The sequence below is a fragment of the Typopeltis vanoorti genome, chromosome 3 (genome assembly GCF_054136105.1).
Source record: "Typopeltis vanoorti isolate ZY-2024b chromosome 3, IOZ_Tvanoo_1.0, whole genome shotgun sequence".
Lineage (NCBI taxonomy): Eukaryota > Metazoa > Arthropoda > Arachnida > Uropygi > Thelyphonidae > Typopeltis > Typopeltis vanoorti.
Window position 1 is genome coordinate 167,079,572 of NC_143551.1, and position 6,665 is coordinate 167,086,236.

Here is a 6,665-nt window from a genome sequence, read left to right on the forward strand (position 1 = left end):
CTCGTGTTATAAATTGGTTTTACAGTGATTCTGCCGGAAGACCTTAGAAAAAGTATACTGTCAAAGGCCTTAGCAAAAAGGACTTTGCAAAGGCCTTTCACAGGATACACATGGAATTCTAATCAGTAAACTGCAGCACGTGGGGATGGATATAGGGTTGGTGAGATGGATAGGAAGGTGTTGATGGAGAGATATCAGAGAGTAGTTAATTCAGGAGTAGAGACCAAAAGAAGGCCTGTGATTAGTGGTGTGCCAGAGAGTTCTTGGACTACTGGTGTTTAATTTGTTCATTAATGATATAGGAAAGGATCTGAGAGGAACTTTTCATTTATTTGCCGATGATGCAAAGTTGGGTAGAGCAATAGTGAATACACATCGTGTCAAAATTTTGGAGGATGATTTGGATAGATTGGCAGACTTGGCTAAGGAAAATGGATGTCAGTTTAATGTAACAAAATGTAAGGTTATGCATTTTGGGGTGAAAAGATTAGTTGCAGTATATCACATTGGTGGAACTGTACTCCACGAAATTGACAAAGCAGAGATTTGGGAGTATTGGTGAAGAGGGAGTTGAAGTTTAAGTGGTGCATAGCAAAAGTGGATAAATCAGCTCATCAGATCACTTGGTTTGAAGAATACGTTGACGAGCAGAGACTAGTAGATATTGTGACTCATTATCGAGCCTTGATAAGACCCCATCTTGACTACTGTGCCCAGATCTGGGCGCCAGGGTTTCTTCTTGATGGGGAGGAGGTAGAAAGGATCCAGAGGCGAGTGACAAAGATGATAGCTGGTCTATGGAATGAATCTCATAAGAACAGGTTGAAGACCTGTGGGTTACAGAAATTGGTTGAGAGGAAGAAAAGGGGTGATATGACTGAGACATTCAAATAACTGAGGGGTTTTTACTAGATTAATTCAGAGGAAATTTTTCAGAACAAGCCTGCTGGTGGTGGTGGGACAACTAGGGGCCATCCATGGAAACTGAGCAAGAGTAGTTGATAAGGGTGTTAGAACTAGGTCATTTACTGGGAGAGTGGTGGATGAGTGGAATAAGCTGACAGAGTCTGTTGTGGGTGCAAAACAATGAATCAAAGGACTCACTCCTTGGAGTTGCCTGTAGTGATAATAATAATAATAATAACAACATCAACAACAACAATAATAATAATACAAAAAAGTATGCACACTACAGTAGCTCACTGCATAATTAAATAAATAGATTCATAATGCCAGTAAAAATATCTGATACTTTTAACAGCATCTGATATGCAACAGACAGAAACATGGGTGAATGTGTTGTCTAATCTTCATGATATATTTAACTTAAGTAAACAATAATTATATATTTCTCTTATTTAATTTAATTTCTTGATTTTTTTCTCTATCGACAACTCAAGCATAACTTTGACTCGCCAGCCTTCCAATATCATATCGTGCACTTGATCAATGATTTCTGGTGCTATTACACTTTTTGGACATCCTTCACGTGAATCATCTTTAAGGCTGTCTGGCCTTTTGGCATCATTAAACCTTCTTTTACAAAGAATTTTATAACCGCACCATACTCAGTTTTATTCATTTTTTCAAGGGATACAGACAATACTTTTGCATCAGATTGTAGCAGATGGTAGTAAATAACAATAATTTTTTTTTCTTAAAATTTATGATAACGTATTTAAATTACATGTGATACTCACATATATTTGGTTATGCTCACTTTCTATAATGAAGTAACAATGGAGTTGGATAAAGGAAATCCTTTTTCAGTGATCATCTTGGACTTTGCAAAGGCATTCCACAAGATTCCAGATGGAACTCTGTTGCATAAATTGGAACAAATGAGTATGGATCCCAGACTAGTGATTTGGATTAGAGGGTGGCTTATGGATAGATATCAAAGAGTGGTTCATGGTGGACCGCAGTCCAGTAGAAGGCAGGTGACTAGTGGTGTGCCTCAGGGCTCAGTGCTTGGTTCTCTGTTATTTAATTTGTACATCAATGACAATGGGAATAGTTTGAAAGGTGATATCCACTTGTTTGCTGATGATGCAAAACTGAGAAGAGTTGTGGATGTCTTACAGGATGACTTAAATAGGCTGGTGGTTTGGGCTAAACTAAATCGCTGCCAGTTTAATGTGGCCAAGTGTAAGATGATGCAGTTCGGAAGGATGAGATCACATGCTGTTTACTATATTAATGGAATGAACTGCAGGAGGTTGATGAGTTTAGGGACTTGGGAGTAATTGTGGACAGAGAACTTACGTTTCGAGGGCACAGTGCAAAGGTTGCGAAAATTTCACATCAGATTATATGATTATTGAGGAACACACCGACAAGCAGGGATAAGGAAGTGATTGTCCCACTTTATAAAGCATTAATAAGACCTTATTTGGACTATTATGCACAAATCTGGTCACCTGGATTTCTTGGTGATGTGGAAATGGTGGAGAGAATTCAGAGGCGGGTTACGAAAATTGTTGCAGGACGGTGGGATGTCTCCTACGAGGATAGATTGAAGGTCTGTGGGCTTTAAAAACTAGTTGATAGACGTATAAGAGGAGTATGATAGATGCATATAAATTATTAAAAGGGTTTTATAGGATTGATACTGATAACCTTTTTAAGACCAGTGAAGGAAAGGAGAGACGAGGAGTCATCCCTAGAGATTGTGTAAGAGTGTGGTTAACAAGGGTGTTAGGACTAGATTTTTTGCTTGGAGGGTTGTAAATGGGTGGAATGCGTTGCCAGAGGTGGTTGTGAATGCTTCATCTGTGAATGAGTTTAAGGGGAAGTATGGCAGGTATTGTGTGAATAACGGTTAGTATGTCAATGTTGGGTCTCCCGCGATGAGTCTTTTGACTCCATGGAGGCACCTTACATAATAGTAATAATATGATACATACATTACATGCATTTGAATACATATGATACATATATTGATTACATTTTTTTAAATTCAATCTTTTTTTATTATTAAAATTATGATTACATATTGTGATTACATATTTAGAACAGATTTAATTCTTTTTTTCTTTCTTTTCTTTTTTTTATGCATAATGTATTAATAATAATAATAATACAGCATTTATTCATTTAACTATGAGTTATATATGTTTACAATTTTGATTTTAATGTATTTAAGCGCTGTAACTACAGTACGTAAATGTGATATATGGATTCCTCTCCCTCCCTTTTTTTTATTGATCGTGGATGAGATGTAATTTCTCAGCTTTTATCCTTGAAGTTTATTTGTTAAACTTATCTGAGGATGACACCAGTTAGTTATTATTTATTGGTCAGTTTGCTGACCAATAAATTGGTGAGCAATTTATTGGGAAGTAGGGAAGTAGGCTGATGTTTAATAGATTTGATTTCCACTGCAGCCGTTGATTGAGAAATTCGCGCGCGCGCGCGCGCGCACGCACGCGCACACACACACACACACACAGTCTTGTTATACGGTATGTATTTCTGACTGTCCTGTAGTTGGCATCGAAATAATGTTTTAGCAAAGCTGCATAGTATTTTACTGTCACTATTTTGTGTTCTGACATTGCAGTGTAATTTAAGGTCGATATTGTCTCTTTGTTCCCAAAAGATCAATTTTATCATTTTGTACAGTAACGACATTAATCTATTTATTTTTTATGTTAGTGTTTTTAGGCATGTGGGACCTATGTTTTTTAACCTGTAAAGTTTGCCAGTTATTGTTCAGAGTTTGTTCTGTAGATGGTTTATGTGGCTATTTCAGTTCATATCTGCATTGAAGTAAATTCCAAGGTATCGTTTTGTGTCAACCTGAGTGAGTCTAGTGGTTTTATTGTACTGTGTGTTTTTTATGTTGGAGAGTGGATGTTGGATGGTGTATGTTATCAACTGGTCGAGTCAGTGGATTTCTGAATATAATTAATTTTGTCTTATCTGTGTATGGAGTTTTTGGTGAGCCAGTCTATGAGCAGATTTATGTAATGTTGCACATCTGTTTGGGCTATGCTTGCGTTATTATGGATGGATATTATAGCTGTATCATCTGCGTATTGGAAGATCTTACCTTTGAGAGGAAGTTGATTAATATCGTGCGTATAAATGCTGAATAGAGTTGGGGAGAGTAGAGCTCCCTGTGGCACTCCACAGGTTACTGGTAGCTCTCTACTTCGATTTGACCCGACACCTGTGATATACCTTCTATTTTGAAGGCAGTTTGTAAACCACCTGTGCAGAGGCCCATCTATTCCAACATGTCTCAGGTTTTCTAATAAGATTTGATGTATGAGTGTATAAAATGCTTTAGTTAGATCAATAAAGACTACCATGGCAATTTTGTTTTTGTCTAATGCAGTATTAATTATCTGTAAAGTCTTCCAAGAGAGATGTTGTTCCCTTATTTTTCTGAAAACCATATTGTGTTTTGGGGATAATATGAATGATCTCAGTGTATGCTGTGAGTTTATTCAGTATGATCCGCTCCATAATTTGATTGATAATTGGTAATGTTGCTATGGGTCTGTAATTGCTGATTAAATTTCTTTTTCCATGCTTGTATATGGGTGTGATTATGGCAGTCTTTAGCATACTTGGTATCTGTCCTGTTTTAAATATTTTATTTACTAATTTTAGTAGGATAGGGCATAAGCTAGTTGCGTGTTGCTTGATATTCTTAGGTCTTATACCATCAATTCATTTGTTTGGATTTATTTGATGTATTACAGAGAGAAATTCTAATTTCTTTTATGATTGGGAACCATAATGTCTGTTTTGATTGTGGTCCAAGTGAAGGATCATGTTTTGTGATTGGGAGAATATTTCTGTGTAGTTCTTGAATGGAGTGTGCAAAGTATTTGTGGAAGTCATTTGCTAGTTGTTGGATAGATTTTGCGACTTTCGGGAAGCTGTGTTTTTATGGCTTCAGCGGCGGTGGTATTGGGAGCACAATTTAGCATCTCGTTGATCAGATGCCAGGTTTGTTTCATGTTGTTTTGTATGTTCTCTTTGGATTTCTTATTTGTTGTAAGGTGATTCCTTGTTATCTTATATTCGGTTTTTAAAGCTGCGTTATTTGGATATCGCTTTAATTCTTTCCATACTGCGTCCTTTCTATGTATTTCTAGGATTACGTTTTGTGTTATCCAAGGATTTTGTGTTGTTCTTGAACGAATTCTGACATTCTTTGCTGCTTTCTTATATATTTCCTCCAGTGCGAGTGTAATGTTGTTGTATAAGATATCTGCTGAATCTGATGGCATGTGTTCCCAGTCGGTTTTTCTTATTTCGTGGTTGACTATTTCTTCGTCTACTATTATTTTGTGTTGCTTTTGATATGTGCAGCATTGCATGGATATTGTCTTAGTGTGCAGTAGTGATCTACTACTTTGCACTGATGCGGTGTAACTGTTTGGTGGTGCTCAGATGTTTATATGATCTAGGCAGGAAGCAGTCATAGTATTTCCAAGTATTTCGGAAATACTATGACTTCTCCAGTATGTGATGTTATTGTTGGCATTAGGTTATACATGGATAGCGTGTCTAGGTATTGTACAGTGTTGTTCTAGTTTTCGTTTGCAATATTTCTGTTTATGTCGCGGATTATCATTAGGTATTCGGTTGAGCATATTTCTTGGCGTGAAAGCCATCAATTCAGTTCGTGCAAGAATTTTATCATGTTTAAGAGTGGTGGCCTGTAAATAGCGTTTAGTATTTTTGGTGCTGTCTATTGGTGGTAGTAATGATTTCGATGGAAAGGGTTTCAGCATGCTCGAACTGATAGACAGTTTCCTTTGTTATTAATGTTCAATAAATATTAATATTCCACCCCTCTTTTTGTTTGGCGGCATGATGTATGTTGTTGGAAGCCTGGAATTTGAAAAGCAGTCGCTTTGTCATTAGTTCTGTTAGGACCAATATATCAATAACACTGGTGTAATTCCCCAGATAAGACTGTAACAATAACCAATGTTTTCGGATGCTTCTTATGTTAAAATGTAGTATGAAGAGTCCTCTCGCTTGTACTGTGTGTTGTTTCCATGCATCAGGCGAGTCAAAAGTACAATTGCTGATGTATTCTGGTGTAATTACATCTGTTTGATGGTTCACATTCATTTTTGTTATGTTGAGGTCTTCTTTTGGACTAATTTGGAAGCCTATCTATGTCTTCCGAGCTTTTTATTTGTATGGACTTTGAAGTTTGTGAATTTAATTTCTCAAGAATAACTTGCCGTCTCTGATCAAGAAAATTGATAATTTTTTTCTGTTTTTGCTTTTGCTTTAAAATTTAAATTTTGTTTTGTTTGTTTTTAATTGATTTCTAAAATATTTACACAGTTAAAATAATCTTCTTTTGTGATATCTCAGTTTGTAATTTTTAAAAATCCAGCACTAACTGCTGCACATGTAATACATTTTCTACATTGCATTTTAATTAAAATTTTGATAATAGTTCTTCTAATATTAACAATGAAGAGTACACGGAATTTTTCAATAATGGATAATAATAATAATAATAATAATAATTTTTTTATTTTATAGTTTATTATCTCTCAAATAATTACATGAATATACTAATATTTGGGCAACAGTGCATCTTTTTCTTGCAAAATGGTTCAGTAAGAATTATAATTATTCCTAATATTATTATCATTTGCAGAATTTTTCATTGACACAAGAGT